This window comes from Mustela erminea, chromosome 12 (genome assembly GCF_009829155.1).
Source record: "Mustela erminea isolate mMusErm1 chromosome 12, mMusErm1.Pri, whole genome shotgun sequence".
Taxonomy (NCBI): domain Eukaryota; kingdom Metazoa; phylum Chordata; class Mammalia; order Carnivora; family Mustelidae; genus Mustela; species Mustela erminea.
The window spans coordinates 56,877,582-56,899,123 of NC_045625.1; the positions used below are offsets into that span (position 1 = coordinate 56,877,582).

The 21,542-nt window shown below is 37.0% G+C and overlaps 1 long non-coding RNA gene across 1 annotated transcript; it reads right to left on the reverse strand.

The window, feature by feature from the left end:
- Nucleotides 1-6,130: 6,130 nt before the first annotated feature.
- On the reverse strand, nucleotides 6,131-16,419 carry LOC116570926. Its single transcript, XR_004277599.1, has 3 exons — nucleotides 16,332-16,419; nucleotides 8,527-8,532; nucleotides 6,131-6,142 (listed from the first exon to the last, which is right to left on the reverse strand). It is a non-coding gene; the product is annotated as an uncharacterized LOC116570926 (long non-coding RNA).
- Between the last annotated feature and the right edge of the window lie 5,123 nt (nucleotides 16,420-21,542).

Sequence of the window (21,542 nt, forward strand, 5' to 3'; positions counted from 1 at the left end):
TGAAAATACTCAGAGTGAGTTAAGCCATTAATTATAGTGACAGCATTTATTCTCCCAGAGGCTTATATATGATTAGCTATAACATATGTTTCACTTCTTAGAAAAAAAAAAAAGTAAAACAAAAGGAAGTATCAGTGAAGAAAAATTGTAATTTTTCTGTAGAAGTGATGAAAAGCACACCTGTACTCTCTCCATTTGTCTCTTTTACTCCAGCCTCTTGCTCATCTCTTAATTTGTATGTCAAGAATATTTGAAAATAGCTTGACTGTTTCTGCTTTAAAACAGAACTTATATTTTAGCAAGGTTTTGACATCTGCATGCTGAAAATTCAGGAAAAAACACAAATATGTTGAATTCAAGTATTAGTTCAAATCTCAAGGGCAGCACATTCATCAGAAAAATAAATTAAGGCATAACATTTTGCTTTAAGGGTGAGGTTTTATTTATATTCTTTAAGGGGTGATGATTTGCATCCTTTTAAACATCAACACTGAGGATACTATATGATTTAGTTTATCTATGAAAATCAACTGATGGATCCTTATTCAAATAAGAAAAATATTAGGGAAAAGTACAAGTTTATGAAATAAGAAAAGCACATGCATACCTTAACCTACAAACTAGTTTATATTAATATACTGGGCTTCTCCAATTATTAGTTTGCCAAGAGAACTTAAGACTTTTTGTAAGTTGCATATAGAAAGAGATCTCAATTGAAAAGAACTCCTCTTTTTATGAGACTTATTTTATATAATGGCATTTACAAAGTGAGTAGCCATGGCAAAACTTAGGAGTGAAGTGATGCTTTTGTATAATTTTCATAGGATTTTATTGCTCTAAAGATGTGTCTTGTGATTACTAATGGGCAAACAATGATGTTACTGACCTATTTTGGCAAATTTTAAGTTACTTCCTTCTGACTCTGCTAATTGCATCTGGTGAGTACTGGAACAGAAACTGCTGGGCTGGAAGGCATTGCTGTCATCCAGCCAATCAAGTGTACATACAGCCAATGGGATTTCTCTTCCCATAGCCCATAGCCCTGAGGTGGTTCCAAGCAGCTGGTGCCCTACCAGAGCCATGTGTCACGTGGCTCAGCACACAGAGATTCCCTGCAGTAAGCAGGGCTTCCCTGCAGCTTTCTTATTTCTGTGCAAAATACCCCCTTCTTATTGAGAAAGTGCTGTTAAATGTCTATGACTGCAAAGCTATTGAGAATTGAAGAAGCAGAGAAAAATTGCCCTTAGTTCCTGATACCCTGAACTTTGAGCAATGTTAATGTGAGTTATGTGAGCATAAAAGAAATGCAAGGGCAGCAGGATTGCACCCTCAGTGGTTTCCAAAGAGCAGCCTGAGCTGTAAGACACATTACAAGTTAGTTGAGCAGTATCACAAGCTATTTCAGGGCTGAATACATTTACCATGCGGCTCTTCACTTATACCAGCTGTCTCCAAAGTAACTCCACTACCATGAAATAAAGTGTTTTTTTTTGTTTTTGTTTTTGTTTTTGTTTTGGTATTTACAATAACTCTCCTTCACTCAGAAATTAATCTTAAATTACTAAAATAGCATTTTTTCCTTCCTGGATTATTGTGCCATGATAAAATGGTGTATTTTTTGCTGATAATTATTTTCCTTCAAAGAGAAAAAGGCAGTATGCAATAGATTACACGAGAACTAGAACCACAGAGCCTGCCATTTGTCATGTATGTCTTGAGAAAAATCACTTAAGCTTTTTGAGTGTATTTCCTCATCTTTAAGCATACAGCAATACCATATAACTGTACAAAATAATTTTAAGACCTTAAAAATAAATAAGGCATTTTATAACTAATAAAATATCATCTATTATTATCATCATTAGCTTAGTCACTCTCAAATCAACCACAGTAAGAACAAATGCGTATTTAGACACTGATTTGTTGAAAAGATTTACCTTGAATGTCTCCTATAAATCCTTGCATTTCTCATATAAATCCTACTGTAAAGTTTGGTTTCTTACAGGTTTTTTTTCAGTTACTCAACACAAAACAGATTCTTGTAACCCAAGATTTCACAAACACAAGGTCTAGAAATGGAAAAGGGAAATCAGCATCCTCCTTTATAAATCTCAGTTTATAGGGTAAAAATACACACAAAGCAAATTAAGAAATTTTCCAGGATGTAACTCTGTGTGGCTCTTGTGCTCATAAGTAATCTTCCTCCATGAGTGTATTGGTGAAATGGCCAAAGAACAGCTCATCCCATCGTCTCATTAACCGGTCTGCTTGACCTTTGCAGTGCAGTGTGCTTCTAGATCCCACAGTGCCAAACGCTCCTTTCTGTTATGGTCGCTATACTTACTGTGGAAGGCTCAAACTTACTAGCTGATCCGAGTTCAGTCTCCGTCACGCGGGAATTTCTATTTCCTAACTCTTCCTCTTTCCACCCCAAGAAAATCCAAGCATATGCCATGAATTTAGAAGGCACCACTCTCTTTAACAATATATATTTTTTCTCTGAAAATACTTTCTACAAATTGCCTCAAAATGTGTTTCTAAGAGGACATCAATTTCTGCAAACATTCTAGCACAGAACAAACGAATTTATTTCCGTGTCTCTACATAGGTACAGCTACCAGCGCAGAGGCGGCAGTACGTGCCAGGTTGCCGTAAATGTGACCCGACGTAAATGGGAGATGGTCGTAGAATTGCCGTGAAGTAGGGGCGGGGATAACTGCAGAAGTCATGTGACCTGACGGGTGAAGACAGAGTCGTAGACATGGGCGTGGCCTGAGGAAAATGTCAGGTCAATGTAGGGAAAGTAGACTTCTTCAAGCTTAATACCTGTTCAGCAGATGCCTTCTGTCTTGTAGACTCTTCTTGATTTTGGTGACCTCTTTCCGTGCGCGATGGAGCGGAGCCACAACAAGAGTTACCTATTCCACAGTCTAGCTTTGTGAATTTGGGCACGTTACCTACATTCCCTGAGCCTCATTGCTGTATCCTTTAAAGGACCTAATTATCCATAATTAATTGAAAATAAACTATACGCAAGGGGCACATGAGTCCACCTATTAAGATAACGCCTCCACTGCAATAAAGGGGGTGGTTAAAGAGACTGTTGCCTCATTGGGTTTTTGCTAGCACATGTTTTACAGATGAGTCTATATCTTCTCAGAAAGACACCTTAGGAAAATCTCATACTTTTTAGTCCATGTCTAGTGCTTATGTATCCTCATCTTCTAAGCTATATTTTATCATTTATAATATAGAGTTTGTTGTTGAAATGATACTAGTTAAAAACCAAACCAAACAACAACAACAACAAAACGGCCTGCTGCTCTGCCTGCTTGTGTGCTCTCTTTCTCTGTCAAATAAATAAGTAAAAAGTAGAAAGAAAGAAAGGAAAGGAAAGGAAAGAAAGAAGAAAGAAAAAAGAGAAAAAATGAAGAAAGAAAGAAAAAGGGAAGAAAAGAAAATGAACATTAGGGCCCCTGGGTGATGGCTCAGTTGGTTAAGCATCTGCCTTCAGCTCAGGTCTTGATCTCAGAGTCATGGCTAGATTCAAGCTCTGCTTTGGTTTCCCTGCTCAACAAAGGAGCCTGCTTCTCCATATTCCTCTACTGTTCCCCCAACTTGTGCTGTGTCTCTCTCTCAGTCTCTCTTTCAAATAAATATTTTTTAAATGAAACATTATATTAGAGTATGTGCTATATTTGCATTGTTTTGATTTTGATAAACAGTAAATGACAAATGCTAAGATTAGTGAATGATCAATGTTAGGCTAAATGTGGAACGTAAGAAATATTAATTTTCTCCAGCAATTTTAAGGTTCTGCCCCAGTCATCATCCACAGAAGTGCACAGGGTAGTAAACACCAAGAATAGACAATATAGAGATGGATGTTTAATTTTTTTCATCCAAATATATTTGCATTTTTACATTAGTTTTTCTCCTTCTCTCCTCTTCCTTTCCCACTTCCTCCTCTTCCTCCACTTCTCATTGACAAAATTATGTCTCATCATTTTCTAGTCTCCTTGAAAGTTGTTAATGTATGAAATAGTAAATAATACATGAATAGCATAAATGAAATTCTGACTTTTCATGGATAGTCATGACAAGTGAGTAGAAACTAATTACGTATTGTCTTTACAAATGTGACATATTTGTGTCACTCTTCTATTTAAATGCAATAAATTGCCATTTGCCCTGTTTCTTATCAGGCCAGGAATGCTCCAAACAGGGAATTATTGTAAAAGTTAAAGAAGATATCAACTGTGATATGCCCATAGATTATATTTCTCAAGAAAGCTTTGATAATATATTTCGTATGTGGTATAGCAATTACGCTTACCCACAATTGTGGCCTGTTGAATTTTCCAGTAGCAGAGAATGGATGGACTTTGGCATACAAGATATTTATTAGAGATCAACATCTCTTTCTTGCAACTGTGCTGCAGGATAACTCTGCAAGGGGCTGGAATTTAATGGCTCTTCAGGGTGCCCTATGATTCTTGCTGAATTCTCTGATGAAAGTATGCTGAATGGGAGAACCTGGGCCTTGAGCACTGCACAGACAGAATTATAAGGATCCGAGTATTTTTCCTACTGAGAACACAGCAGCATATAAAGGTTTTTTTATTTTTTTATTTTTTATAAACATATATTTTTATCCTCAGGGGTACAGGTCTGTGAATCGCCAGGTTTACACACTTCACAGCACTCACCAAAGCACATACCCTCCCCAATGTCCATAACCCCACGCCCCTTCTCCCAACCCCCCTCCCCCCAGCAACCCTCAGTTTGTTTTGTGAGATTGAGAGTCACCTATGGTTTGTCTCCCTCCCAATCCCATCTTGTTTCATTGAGTCTTCTCCTACCCACTTAAGCCCCCATGTTGTATCACCACTTCCTCATATAAAGGTTTTGATTCTGTATATACACTACAGCTTAAGGGTGCTATTTCCAAGCTCATATTTCAATTCCATATTCAGGAGACTATATCTATACTCTATCAGGCTAACAAAAAATGGGTGGTATAGTATTTGATACAACCAATAGACTCCAAGTAACTTGACTCATTCTCATACCTTCTTTGCTATAAATTGGTACCCCTTGTCTGGTACAGTATAAATATTCCTCCATGGTGATGGCTGAAAGCTTTTCAGTATACTCAGTATTCTTTTGGTCTCCTCCTTAATACAAATGGTGAGCCCTAATTAATAGTCTGCATACCAAATTCCATCTTATTCTTTTCTTAGAGACAACACAACTGCAACAGCTGTTACCAGGAGTACTATGATAAAGCAGGCTATTAGACAGGGTTTGAATATGTATCATTCATTACTCAGTTGGAAATAAGGGCTCTGTGATTAGTAACAGGACTTCAGAAATCCATAGCATCAGTTCCGATTCTTACAGTCCTTATCAGTGGTAAATTGTGACAGCAAGTAGAAAGAAGGCCCTGTGGTAGTTGGTGCCATTTATCTGGTGTTCGAGGAGTACAGAGAAATAATACTGCAAAGAAAATGGAATTGGATGGCTAAATGCCACTGCTAAATATCCAAAATGTAACAAGTTCCCAGCCAATAACAGACAACTGAAAGTTAATTCTGAAAGCCAAAACACCTCCCTGGGAGACTACAAAGAGCCTTTAATTTTCTTTTGCTGAAGGGCAAAGAGAACTGAAGACTAGAACAGGGACTTAATAGTCAGAAGGGGCAAACTCCCAAGAATGGTGGACCCTCAGCCAAGGCATTGTCTATTAAGGAAACATTAAACCCCAGTTAAAACAAATAAGGACCCCGGAATTTATTAAGTAGACATCATGACTTTCTTTCTTTCTTGTATGGTTACCATTTTGAATTTGGAATATCTGCTTACACACAAGATGTTTTGTTCTGATTTATTTCTTATTCTGATCCAAAAGTTTTCCACCTAACCCTAAGGATTTATCTTCTGCCCAAGAATCCTTAATCATTGCAGGTGATATGTCAACACTTGTTCTACCCACAAGTTGTGATCAGAGCAGATCTGGGATGAGCAGGGAGACCGAGTAAGACATAGGATATGTAAGACTCTAGGTTTAAACTCCTGATTGACTTTGGAACATCACAGGCAATCTGGAAAGAGTGAGAGAAGACAAAGAAAAACAATTATACTTGTTTTATTTTTAATGTTTGGTCCTTGTATGTTGGTGTGGGGGTGAGGCATTTCCGTAGATCACACTCCCCGTAGATCTCTTTCCCGTAGAGATTCCGTAGATCTCTTTCCCCCAAAACAGCTGCCCCTGAGAGTCAGTGACATGAGTCATCCATTTGGTGGTGTTGGGGCCTAGGGCACCATTCTGGTACATCCGTTGTCCCCCTGGGATGGTGTTTATTATTCATCTGGCTACAGAGGGAAGTTGAAGTGTGTTAACTGATATAACTAGGGAAGGAGGCTATGATTTGGAAAAGCCCATGGTAAAAATCAGATTGGTAGGGATGATTTCATATAAAATAAATTGTTATGTCTGGATAAAAAATTTTTTAAAAGTGTTAATATCCATATTCATTCAAAGAAAAGAAATAAAAAATTAAACAAACCAAAAATAACCCACAAGATATCTGTGAGAATTCCTCACATTTTTGAAACACGTGATTTCTCTGTTCACTTTGAGCCTGCTTATTAAGAGCAAGCATTCAAACATGACTGAAGACAATAGAGAACTCTCCTGTACAAGGCATGTATTCCCTTAACATAGTCATCACCTCTGCTTCTGACTGCTGGACCTATAACTAAGATTATGTTGTATTATAGCCCAGCTGGGGAAATCCTGGGCCTGATAAAGGAAGAATAGGACTATACATCAATGGAGCTGCAAGTCCTGCCTGCATGTACCTACAGAAAGTGAAGGAGTGCATAATGGCTCTTAACTGAGTTTCTTGACCAAGGGAGATGGCACATAAAACTAGAATAAGGGAGAGATTATTGATTTGGGAGCACTATTTCAAGTTAAAAGATGTGACAGCATGGCAAGGATCCTAAGAAAGCTCAGAGGAGCGTGGACAAAGGGCTGGCCCATTCCATGTGGAGTTAAAATGCCAGAATTTCTATGGCTAATGGTTTTGAAAGGATCAAAAGGCTCACTGGAAGACACACCACAAAATTATGTCCATGAGATGGCTCAGGATGCACCACTTACTGAGACTTTAAGGACTGCTGGTGAAAAAGGCACTGGCATAACTCAAAAACCAACGGTCACTTTCTTTCCTCAGTGCAAAAGGTCATATAGACTAGACTAATGGTCGCAGTAGGGGCACCTGGGTGGTTCAGTGGATAAGCCTCTGCCTTCGGCTCCTGTCATGATCTCAGGGTCCTGGTATCGAGCCCCACATCAGGCTCTCTAGTGGGAAGCCTGCTTCCCCTCTCCCTCTGCCTGCCTCTCTGCCTACTTGTGATTCCTCTCTCTGTTAAATAAATAAATTTAAAAAAAAAAAAGTATGGTCATAGTAAGACCTCAAAACAATTAAGGCAAGGTACAGTGCTTAACTGCCAGAATACAAGAACACTGAAATTTTTGAAATTTCATAATTTCATAATTAGTAACAGGTTTGAATTGCAGATGAGGAGGATTGACCTAGAGAATTATGAAGGTGGTTAACATAACTTAGTGTTTCTAGGCTAATAAATGGGTAACCAACAAAGATCCTACTCAGCTTGTACAATCAGAAAAAGAAATAAATGTTGGATGACAAGGTAGCTGAGGGGAATTAACCCCTACCCTCAGGGGAAAAAACGTTCACAAACTCTAGACAGTTTTTAGACACAGATCCCATTGCCTGAATAGTCAGCTGGGCCTTTTGGAGAAAGAACCCTGCAACACCACAGAGAATACTTTGATAATATTTTTATGTGTTAAATAAATGCACACTGGTGAATTGGAAATATCCAAACATATTGAAAGATGTTAGATAAAAGATTGACATTAAGACCCATTAATTTGATGAATCATTGAGCCCATCTTCATACCCCTGTCTGCTCTGCCAAGAGAGTCACAGCATGTGAGAGGCAGGTAAAACAAAGTGGAGTACTGCTTAGGATCTGGATTCTTTCAGTTCCAATGAATCCAGAAATCTATCAAATTTTATTTTATTTTTTTGTTCCCCAAATGTATAATTGGAATTGGCATACATAACAGTTTGTGCAAGCCACACACTGGGTCGTAAGCCTGCAGGATAACAGCTATTATGTAGAAGTCCAGATGGTAACCATTAAAACTAACCTCTACCCTAGCCCAGATTATAATTCAAGAATTAAGCTTTCTTATCCTAAGGAATAAGAAAAATTAGCTCCGGTCTTAAGAATCTAAAATAGAAGGAGTAGTGGTTCCATTTAATTCAAAAACCAAATTTGGCCATATGAACAAAGTGGCTGGTTCACTGGAAGTATTGGTCAAACACATGCACTTCAACAGATGGAGACAAACCCTACAAAGATTTAGGGGTTTCCCATTTTAGTGAAATTTTTAAGGATTTAGTGATCATTGGAAAAGTAAAAGACAAATAACTGTAGCTTGTACCTTCAACCATGATGAAGGAAATATATCACTAAGGAGGGATCTTCAGGTTCTAGAGGAATACACTCCACATCTGGGAACACTAACTACTGTATTCCAGTAGGAATACAGGCTCATATTACTGTCTAGGCCCATATTACCGTCAAGGCCCATATTACTGTGTGACACAAAATTCTGCTGGCTTTGGGTGGTGCCCTGAACAGGAAAAGGCTCTGCAGCAGATCAAGCCTGTAGTTTAAGTAGCTCTATTATATGTCCTGGCAGACGTTATGTATTAGAGATAGCAGAGGTGGTGGGATAAAACGGCTCATGTAACTTAATGGAATGTGCTTGTGCTACTGGGAGAATCACAATAAAGACCTCTGGGATTCTGGAATAAGGCCATGACATCTGAAACATGAATTGTGAGCCATTTGGGGAAAATTTTTTTGGCACGCATCTGGTGAAGGGACAGCAAAGGACCATGAGATTAAACAATCCCCAAGATCTGGGTTCTGTCAGATATCTTAAGATTTCCAGACCCATCCATCAGCAATCCATCATATTAAAGCTGTACCTCTATGATCAGATTTAAGTAAAACTACAGGGCATGAGCAAGCTGCATGAGCAAATATCCCAGATCTGCACATCATTTATGTTGGGGCAGCAGCACTGCTCTCTCAGGTCACACATTTGGTATATAATCTTGTCTGAACAGTGATGGAGGAAGTAAAAGCTGAACTTTCTTTATGGTTGTACCAAAGATGAATGACATGTTCACTGTAGCTTCCTTCAGAAGTGGATTTGATAATTAATGACAAAGGAAGATTCTGCAAATGGACAAGCTTCTTTCTTTTTTTTTTAAGCTTTTATTTATTTATTTATTTGACAAAGATAGAGACAGCAAGAGAGAGCACACAAGCAGGGGACGTGAGAGAGGGAGAAGCAGACTTCCTGCTGAGAAGGGAGACTAATACAAGGCTTGATCCCAGGACTCTGAGATGATGACCTGAGCTGAAGGCAGACACTTAACAACTGAGCCACCCAGGCACCCAAGTGGATAGCTTCATACTGTCCATCTGGCTGCCAATTCTGTTGTAGCTTCATACTGTCCATTTGGCCACAAATTCTGTTGTAAAAAAGAAAAGTGGCCTAAGGTTGGAATATATATGGTCTCACAGTCAGTGGCAAATGGCCAGCTGGTCAGAACCCTGGGAAAAGAATGTCTGGGATGGGTTCACAGTATGTACATATGGCAGACATTAGGGAGTGAGCACAAAGTATGAAGAACTTTGTGTGGATACACATCATAAAGCTTGTACCAGAAAAGAGATACTAATTAAAAACAGAAAGACTCAGCTAGTTGATGTCAAACAACCTCAGTCATCAGCTACAGCATTATTGGCATGTGAGGTACATAAACAGAGTGGTCATCTTGGGATAGATAGAAACTACTCATGAGACAAACAACGTGAAATCCCACTTATTACGGGTAAGTTATATAATTCTGATATATAATAATAACTTATATAATTCAGTCTGTCAGCAATAGAAACTAATACTTAGTTTTCAAAATGACATTATTGCTCAAAGACACCAACTGGCTACTTGGTGGGAAGTTATACATTGTAGTCCTTTGATCTTGGAGGGGCCAAATATCTGTTCTGACAGAAGAGACAAATACTGAGGGTATGGGTTTTTCCAACTGCTGGGCCTCAGTCAATACAAATTTACAGATTGGTTGATTCATTGTCATGAAACCCCATGGGACATACGTGGTCCATCAGGTAACTTGCATTAGTCCAAATGGTCAGGCTTTTATACCAACATCTTTATGACTCTTTGCATAAAGGCCACACTCAGAAGGCTATGCCCTTGATTGAGGTACCTCACTGTGATGAAGGCAGGCTCTGAAGGATGTGTGAGCTGGAGGCTATTTGCTTACAGCTGTGTAGCAGTTACTTTCACAAAGGCAGATCCCTGTGCCCACCATGCTGTGCATGAATCATTCAAGAAATATTTATCAAGTACCATACTAGGTACCATTTACTGTGTCAGAAACATAGATTATTAAAAAAAAAGAAGAAAAGAAAAAAAGATAAAGGAGGAGGAAGAAAACAGATGTAGGCTTCAATTTCGAAGAACTTAATGTGAAAATTGATAGTCAAGCCACTGCTTCTAACAGCATGTGATGAGATCAATGAAAGTAATGTTCTTTGGTAGTCTAAGAGTATCAAGAATGGCACTTCACTCAGACTGAAGAATAGGGATATTTCTTAAAAATGGAGTATTTAAGATGAATATTGGAGTAAATTTTAATGTAGATAAGAATTAGGTAGAGTAGGGTGTCTGGGTGGCTCAGTGGGTTAAGCCACTGCCTTCAGCTCAGGTCATGAACTCCGAGTCCTCGGGTCGAGCCCCACATCGGGCTCTCTGCTCAGCAGAGTAACTGGAGCATAATATTACAATGAGAAATTGAGAACAGGTAAAACTAAAAATATAGGGTATATTTGGGCAATGAAGGAAAAAAGCATGACATGCAATTGAGTATAACCTGCAGGCAACACAGGGCCACTAAAAAGTTTTATTCTGGGGAGTGAAATGATCAGAATTATACTCTAGGATACTCACTCTGGCAACAATATATAGAATGACTGTAGTGAAGTGAGCCAAAGTACAAGTTACTTTAGTAAGATAGGTGAGAAAAAAATGGAGACTTAAAACAATGATAGCTTTTACTACATAGAATTATCTTTTAAGATATTTCAGTTAAAAATAAATTTACTTTTGGGGAACCTGGGTGACTCAGTGGGTTAAAGCCTCTGCTTTTAGCCCAGGTCATGATCCAAGGGTCCTGGGATTGAGCCCAGCATGGGGCTTTCTGCTCAGCAGGGAGCCTGCTTCCCTCCCCCAACTGCCTACCCCCACCTGCCTCTTTGCCTACTTGTTATCTCTGTCTCTCAAATAAATAAACAAATAAAATCTTTAAAAAATATTTTACTTTTAACATTAAATAGTTTATAGTATGTGACCTATACATATTCCCTAACTACTGATGCTTCAGGGAAGGTTGCTGCAAATGCCAACCACAGATAGCTAGTAACATCATCATGGTGATTAAGTAAGTAACATCATGTAATATCATGCAGTAACATTAGCAACATCATGGTGATTAAGTATGAGAAGGGGAAGGGAGCTGGTTTTGTTTAGTTCATAGGTATCATGTCTGCCCCATATCTGATGCATCTAAGTTGTTTCATGAATATTTTCCATGATAAGGAGACTCCGTAAGGAAACTCCTTTATTCTCTGTGTCTATTCAGGTCAGGAGAATTTTGTAGCCTCTGCCATCCACATTATTTTGAAATTCTTTCAAAAGATTATTCTTTCTTAAAAAAAAAAGTGATTACTCTTTATCCTTTTTAAACTCTTCTCATCATTTCACATACTCTCTCAGGAATATCAAATGGTTCCTGTTTTAGCCAAAGTGTTCAAGTTCAACTAAAAATACTGATTTTCACAAATAAGGTCTACCTGTTCTATTCACTGCTTGTGAAATCATATGCTATCTTCTCTTTGTCTATCTTGAATAATCCCCAGTTGGTAAGTGTGCCCTCCTTGTTTTAAGTTAGTGCTGGACCCCAAGAGCCTCTTCAGAGGTCACTAGATGAAACATCCCTTTGGAGAAATGTTTTAAAAGATCTATAGACTGCACTTTAAGCAAATGCTTGACTGAAAATGCTCTTTTTTGTAAGTACAGCAAGGTAAGAGCTTTTTCCAGTTTATTGCTACCAAATTCACGTATATAACTTTAACATTCCACCTTTAATTTTCAACAATTAACATATTAGTCATGTCATATTTCTAATAATAAGAAGTGACAGATCTTATTTTCAAGTATCCATAGGACATTTGGAGCTGAGCTGTACCCCATTACTTCTTCTCCTGGGCATACATAAGGAATATATTATCGTGTACTTTGTAATTGTTGTGACATCCAGACTATACGCAACTCAGTGGAAGTGATCTGTGTCCGGTTTGTGGGGTTGTTTGTTTGTTTGTTTGTTTGTTTGCTTCAAGATTTTATTTATTTGACAGAGAGAGACAGCAAGAGAGGGAACACAAGCAGGGGGAGCGGGAGAGGGAGAAGCAGGCTCCCTTTAGATCAGGGAGCCCAATGCTGGGCTTGAACCTAGGACCCTAGGATCATGATCTGGTCAAAGACAGACACTTAAGAGCTCAGCCACACAGGTGCCCCCTGTGTCAGTTCTTGATTGGACATTTTAGGAGATTATGTGTGTATTCTTCATGTTCTCTTTCTGCTTGTACCAGCTGAATGCAGATGAGAATAGGGCCTCAGAAGATGGCAGAGCCCCAAGATGGAGCCTAAGCCTGTACATGGTAGTTTGAAGGAGACTGTTCTGGTGACTTAAACTCTTACCTGGGCATGGTATATGAGCAAGAATAAAATTCTGGCCTTTATTTCACCGAATTTTTGAGTGCTATTTATCTATTTTTGGCTTAGCTGATCAATAAAATTTTGAAGCACGCTTTTGGCTGGAGCTTATTTCTATAACCTTATTCCATTCTCACACTTAAAACTTCAGTGGTCTAAGAGTAAGGTCCAAACTTCTTTGCCCGATCCCTAAACACCTACATAAACTGGTTTCGTTCTATCTTTCCAGTATCACCTTTTACCACTGGTTCTTCCTGATACTAAATTGCTTTCTACTTCCTTAAAGTATCATGGTTCTACAAGCTTCTTTATTTACTCTCAGGATACATTATTCCCTTCAAATCAAAGGTCTTCATCTGTGCTTGCTTAGGTTTTCCCATTTGTCCTTCAAAGCCCTAATATGAGTGGCTCTTTGGCAGCTCAGTGCAACATGAATTGCTCTTTCCTGGATTCTTTCAAGTCCTACATGTGTATCATTACTATAAGACTTAGAACTTTTTATTGTAATTATTTGTTTATGTACCTATTTTTTATTCTGTACAGTGAATTATTTAGTGGGAAACAGTCCATATTCATCTCTACATGCAATATATAGAAAAGATAAATTAGTCGTACCTATTTAAAAGAATAGATGACCTACAAATTAATCATTTAAATTTTCTTTTATCTGAATGTTTAATTTTATTGACTCAAACCCACTTATATTTAAGTTCACTTCCTTAATCCCTTATCAGCCATCTACATAGAGTCTCCTTAGAGAGTAGTAAATAAACTTACACTCTGCAATTTATACCTACTCAACTTGTAAAATCTAATTTTTCTCTTACCATTTAAAACAATTCTTAACAGTAGTAATAAAAATATTTCTAAGGTGGGTAATAAAAATATAACTGATATGTCTTTCTCCCCAGTAACCTCAAACCCTTCAGCTACCTAAAGCCATCCAGTTATTTAATATTTAGTTAAAATTGGCTTGACCATTATTGCTCCTATGGTGGAAAACACATCTCTCCTAAAGAAGGACACAAAACACTATTTTTTTTAAGGATTTTTGTCCCAAAGTCCATGTTGAGATTCCTTTTCATCTCAGATATATCCTATCTGTTTTCTGGATCATGCAAGCCTGTCGGACTTTACTCTGATCTCTTCTTTCTTCAAAATATGACTTAAATCAAGGCGAACTTAAGGCCTTAAAATTAGAAAGATATGATATTGTCACACAAAGCTTTAATCTGAAAATTAGACATCTTGATTTTAACAGCTTACTAATCATTCCTGCTCCTAAAATTAAAATTGGCTACTTTTGTCTATACAGATTTCATCTCTCAATATGTCCTTGCATCATGCCCTTCCTTTTTAACCTTCTCCCTTTTTCAATCTAGATACTCTCCCATAAAACTCCACATTCCAGCTTTTTTTCAGGAAAGTTGTATACAGTTTTCCATAAAATTTGATTAAAAATTTAGTGATGCATTGTATCTCATTTATCTTATTAGCATGAAGTATGGTGTCTCTTAAGACTTTTAACTCCCTACAAAATGGCTAAGAAATAATAGGTCTCTCAAACCAAAGGACTGGTAGTTCTCATTTCTGAAGGTATCATGGAACAAACTGGAGTATGTTCAGTTTATGCTGTGGCTGGCTATTAAAGCCATGGATTCACTACTTAAGTTTAATCCTAGGCAGTGAGTGGACACTTCTTCAAACTGAATGATGTCAGACCTAAATCCATGTAGAAGCTCAAAGGAAACCCAAGGTTGGCCTCTAAGAATATATTACTTTTATGCCCACTCAGATTTCCCTTTGCTTCTCAGAGCAGTTCACTGTGCTAGAGTCTCTGCATATCTATAGGTTTTGAGATCGACATGAGACAGACCAGAATCAGGTCTACTATACATTGTTAGCCATAGATATATTGTTCAGTAATTAAACTCCCTCTTCTCTTGAGATAATATTATTTACGGACCTATTTACCTTTCCTTTCTTTTGACCTTTGCCATCTCTAGTATGTTGGAATCTTTCAAGGGCAAATTTGTCTTTCCTTCCTAAAACTTTTCTTTCCTTATTACACGAATTGCCCATATATCTTGCCAGTGAGAGGTTTAGATATTTTCTCACAACCCTACACTCTGAGTAAAGTCTAACCAGCCCAGTGGTGCCAAAACATCTTAAGAGAGAAATTAGTTGCTTCAAATATCACTAGTAATTAGAGTCGATTAAAAGAAATCAGTAGACTGGTTTAATTCCAAAATTTACTTCATTTAGTGCAGCCAGAAATATACAATTCAATAAGTGGAAGGTTTATTTTCTCTGACTGCAAATTTCTTACACAGTGAATTCCATTTTATCCTCAAATCAAATACTTTTTCATTGTGTTCTGCATAAGCACCTCTTAAAAGCCATCTCTCTTCTTCTTAATTCTTAAGTAGTCAGAGTGTCAAAATTGTGCATTCTTTCCTTGTTATCATTCCATTGTATTCAAAGAACCAGTAATGCAGCCATGTTCTTGGACTGATTCATGTTTATCTAGTTCTATGCATATGATTAAATTCTAAATGTCGCGGTCGGCACAACAACATGACCAGGGTCGAGAGGGTAAGAGGATGGTGAGACGAAGACAAGACATAAAGAGATGGGGACAGGAGGGACACAGTGGATGATGTCCAAGCAGTGCCAATTTTATTCAAGGCTGTGAGGCATTATATAGCTAACAGAAACAATTATAAGGAAGTATAGATTTTCGGTTGATTGCTCATACACATGTAACATCCACTTGAAACCCCTCAAGCTTTTACAAAACCCATTTCCCAAGCGCTGGTAGCAGACCTTCTGACGCCAGTAACTTTTGTCTACTTAGCTAATCTTTAACTAACAATTCACGAGTTTACAATGGTACAATTTATGATCCGTGCAAGTACAGGGTAATCTTGTAACAGTTAAATGTGCAACCCAGTTTTGCCTCTAATATGTGCAGGCAGTCACGTCAACGAGTCTTAGGGTCCATAGCTCAAGCTCTTTCTCAAGCGTGACTCAACTGGTATTTAGGAGGCATGAGTCAGCTCAGGCTCTTTCTCAAGCACAACTCAACTGATATTCAGGAGGCATAAGTCAGGGCCTGGTTTGATCCCTCGCCTCTAGCTGGGTCCGTGGCTGCCTACATCTAAATACAATAATCTCCCATTATAAATGGGGGGTACATTCCAAGACACCCAGTGGATGCCTGGAACCATGGATAGTACCAAACACTATAATCTCTTTTTTCCTATACATACCCATGATAAATTTAATTTATAAATTAAGCATAGGAAAAGATTATCAACAGTTAACTAGTAACATAGGATTATTGTAACGATACACTGTAATAAAAGTTATGTGAATGTAGTGTCGCTCTCAAATATCTTACTATATTGTGCTTACCCCTCTTCTTGTAATGATATGAGATGATAAAAATGCCTATGTGATGAAATGAAGTGAGGCAGATGACATCAGTACTATGATATAGCACTAGGCTATGACTAACCTTTAATAATATATCAGAAGAATCATCTGCTTCCAGACCATAGTTGACCATGGGTAGCTGAAAACAGAGAAAGCAAAACTATAGATAAGGGAGGGACTACTATATCTCCCAAATTTTTACATACAACATTTCCTCTAAAGATAAATCATAAATCTGTTGATCAGTGGAGTTTATTTCTGACAATACATTTCTTTATAATCAGCACTTCAATTAGCTTATTTATTTAGCAAACTTGAACACATACCCAATTCTGAAGATCAAGCTACCCATTGACACTAATTTTGAATAGCTAGAGGGATTTCTTAATATGATGTTGTATTTTGCTTGGCCTATCATTTCCAACACTAAACCGAATTGCCCTCCATTCCCAAAAGAGAGAAAAAGGAAAAGAAAAATGCCTAGAGCTAAATGGTCTTGATCTTTTATTATGGGTATGAGAATCTGCTAAGGCCTTACAATAATATTCATGTATAAATAACAAATCACAGTGTGTAAATAGCATCTCTAATATATTGTCAAGGTGGTAGGAAGCTCATACCACTTTTAGGTCTAAAGGGACAAGAAGAGAGAAGGTTTGATTAATTACCAGGGATAATGGCTCTTGGAGAGAACTGCCTAATAAAAGTTGTTGTCTTTTTTTTTAATTTATTTTTTATTTTCAGCATAACAGTATTCATTATTTTTGCACCACACCCAGTGCTCCATGCAATCCGTGCCTTCTATAATACCCCAATGTTTATCGCAGCAATGTCCACGGTCGCCAAACTATGGAAAGAACCAAGATGCCCTTCAATGGATGAATGGATAAGGAAGATGTGGTCCATATACACTATGGAGTATTATGCCTCCATCAGAAAGGACAAGTTGTTGTCTTTGATATGGAAAGTAGCAGTCCTACAGTGACCTTACAGGATGGAAAGGAGGTTACCACCACCACCACTTCCTTCAGCTCTCCAGTCTTCTGACAAGATTCCATTGGCTAAATGAACTCAAAGTCAGAGATCCGTGGAAACCATTAATATTGTCTATGTTGGTCAGCCTCCCAGACTCAAAGGAGTGGGAGATGGGTGAAAAATTCATCTTGAAGTCAAGTGTTAGCATTCAATGCAACACATTTATTAGGTGCCCCAGAAATAGCACTGGTGAAGAATGTTTCTGAATTTTGTATCACTGAAAATTTCTAGATGTATTCTTTACCTATTCAGAAGATCATTTTCAAGCAGTGACAAAGTTTTGCTGTCCAACCTTAGTTTCTAATTATGTCTTCTGTATCCTTACAATGCCTTATTCTGTGACTTTGGTTCCTTATTTTAGAAAAGGGTTGCCTTTAATTTAAAAATCCTCTGATATTTTATTTTAGGATAACAGGGCATAAATTATGGCATACACTGCTTCTTTTTAGGAGACTATCAGTGAGAAAGACCATATATTGACTTTTTTAGAAAACCAAATGTAAAAAAGCAAAAATTACTTTGTACTTCTTTCTATTTCCTATAATCCCCTATGTATCTTGCTTCTCTCATTTCTGCTTCTTTGTCCCTGTTTTTCTAGGTTTTTGCTACATGTGATTGAAAGCATCTGTATTTTCAATTTGAACCTCTCTTCCTATTGGACCATGACAGCTCCTTTCTTAAGTCCTTCTCATATATTCAGAATACTACTCAAAAAAAAAAAAAACAACTATACACACACACACACACATATATGTATATATATATTTATAAATTATAAAATTTTATATTATGCATAATTATATATAATATAATATACATGAAAAACATATATAAACATTTATAAATAATTTCACCTTTAGGGTAGACACTGCTTGATCTAGTATTAGAAATTGTGGATATTCCCTTCAGAGCAGTGTTCTGTATTGAAAGATAACTGACAAAGCTATCTAGTAAAGCCATAGCATGAATCTTTTTTTTTTTTCAGGTCAGTTAGACTACCTTCCCTTTTTTAAGACCAAAGTCTCTTCCTCTTAAAATTTCATTACAGATACAAGTTTTGAGGTGCTCTTTCCTAAAGTCGAATGGTTCACAAAAACACTTTATTAGGAGTATCTCTAGTAAATATTTTCTGAAACATCATTATTAGCATTTCCCCACCCTAGAAAACTTTTGTTCTGTGACTTCCTGGAACAAATTTTTGAACAAAAGTACAGAGACTGTGACTAAAAAGAAGTGCACATTTGGCAATCACATGTGGGTGATTCTTTAAGATTTTCATAATTTGTATTGTATACCCTCTGAAGAACTACCATAATATCTAGTGTCAATTGATTTTGATATGAATATCTATTGATTTAAAGTAATAGACAGAAAGTATTTTTAACTTCTAATATTTACAATATTTTTAATGAGGGAGGATACATGCATATATAAAGTTTACAGCTAGCTGTAGTTTGAATACACTGTTTTCTTATAAGGACTTTCTGGGAATAATAAATCATAGCACAAATTCCCCTAACACCACAGAAGATGAATCTTCTGTTTTGTAAGATACAGTAAAAAAAACATTTTGTCAAATATTTGTCACTTCTAAACAAGGTTTACTTATTTCTCAACCTGGGACTATGGGGTACATACTATTTAATTCCTTACTTCCCTCTTCTCCCCCAATGAGATAACTCACATTTTAGTTTCTGTCACTTGCAACATCCACTTCTGGTATAAAAATACCTATCTGCATTGTATATTCTGCAGATAACTTAAAGTCCTACTCTGGGCTTAAAGAGATAGAAGTCTATTTGTTTTACACAGTAAGTTATCTGGGGATAAGCAATCCAACATTGCCAGGGAACAAAGGCCCTCCCATCTTCTGGCCATTCATTCTTAGTATATATATCTTCCTCTTATCATGTACTATATTATGATTACTTAGTGAAAGCTACACCTTTGTCCTTTCCTGAGGGAATGAAGAACACTGAGCAAAATGCAGAATGTAAATTAGTGAAGAGTGAGTGATTAAAAAAAAAAAAGATACATTTTTCTTGTAGGACTTCTGCTTATTATATATTATAGACCAAAACTGTGATCCAAGTTTGGCCCAATGAGGGAAAATGAAGAGAAGAGGCTGTAAATATTGTCACTGGTATTTGTTTAGCCAGCCTAGAGCATTTGCCCCAGGAGTGAAATTGCGGATTTTATAATTTTATCAAGGAAACTAATTTCAAAGCAATTCCAAAGATGACACAAAGACATTATAGGATACATAAGTGATTTTTTTTTTTTAGGATACATAAGTGATTTTTAATACTTTCTTTTTAAGCACTGATTTTCTTTAAAACTTAAGCAAAACTTATGTACATTCTGATAATTTAATGACACTGCTATCTACATTTTTAAGAATCATGTGGTATCAAAAACATACCTATATATTTTTTTAATTTTTTTATTATTTTTTATAAACATATATTTTTATCCCCAGGGGTACAGGTCTGTGAATCGCCTGGTTTACACACTTCACAGCGCTCACCATAGCACATACCCTCCCCAATGTCCATAACCCCACCTCCCTTCTCCCAACAACAACAACAACAACAACAACAACAACAACAACAAAAATACTTATATAGCCCAGACCCATGTATGTCACCAACAAACGAAGGAAGCTTTCAGGTAATAGTGATGCACTATTCATTCTGTGGTGGAAGGTGAAACTGGAGTTGTTTTCTGAGACACATAGCTCATATCCAGGAGATAGATACTCACATGTTTGGGTTACAATGGTTAGTGGGTTGTGAAACTAGTTTAGTGGATCTTAACTAGGATAAAAAATTATTATACAACATGAGAAACTTCTGGGAGAAATATAAGATGCTACTAGTAATTACACTTTGTCAATAGACAAACCAGAATTTTCCTTGAAAGCTGGTATTTATGGCCACTTTAGTCATGAGCAATATTTGTAAATGAGATACAAAAAAGAAATAGAATAGAATACACATTGATAAGGTAATCACACAATTAAAGAGGTTGTTGTTGGTGGTATTTGCTGAATATACTTAACTGTGGAAGCTGCAGACAAAATGCTAATCCTTGGGCTAGAGCATAACCACAAAGCATACAAAAAAAAAAAAAATTAGAGAAAGAAAAGTGATAAAGATTTCTAACTGACTCAGTCACTGACTCTAATTTTTCTCAAGGAAAACAAAACTATTGCCTGTGAGAGACTCTTAAATAGTTCAGAAGAGACTATTAAAAATGTTAAAAATCTGAGGACCTCTTTAGGTAGTTATTTGTGTTATTATTAATGAGCACATCACCTCATATATATATATTGTGTGTGTGTGTCTGTCTGTCTGTGTGAACATTTGAATTCTACTCTCATAATAAAAACAACCAACGGGTCAGAGAAGAAATCAAAAGAGAAATCAGGTTTTTTTGTTTTGTTTTGTTTTGTTTTTAACATCTTCTGGAAGATTGGAGAAAAGGTGAAGTTAAAAGTAATGAATCCTGGGGCACCTGAAGGGCTCAGTTTGTTAAGCATCTAACTCTTGATTTTGGCTCAGGTCATCATCTCAGGGTCATGGGATTGAGATCCACATTGTGGGGTGGGAGAAACTATGCTCAGCAGGGAGTCTGGAAATTTTTTTCTCCCTCTCCTTCTGCCTTTATCCCCACATGTGTGCACTCTCTCTCTCTCTAAAATAAATAAATAAATCTTTAAAAAAGGTAGTGAATCTAAACATTAGTAAAGATACTCAGGCAAGACTACACAATCTTGAGAAACAGACATCAAATTCACTTAGAATCTGTGTAGGCAGGACAAATTTCACAATTCATTGTTCATTGAACCCCCAAAAGTAGTTACCTTTTCCCTTAAACTTAGTTTTCCCTATTAAAAATATTTAAGAAAGGGATGGAGAAAAAGTGATTGTTTACCCACTATGAACAAAAAAAGTCAGAGGAGACAATTTTACTTACACTGTATTAGTAGCAGCTGAAGAGGTTAGAAGATGACTTATCATAAATGTAAAGTCCTTTTCTGCCAGAGTAGATAAGACTAAATTTAGCCCAACCTCCTTTACCTTGGAATCAA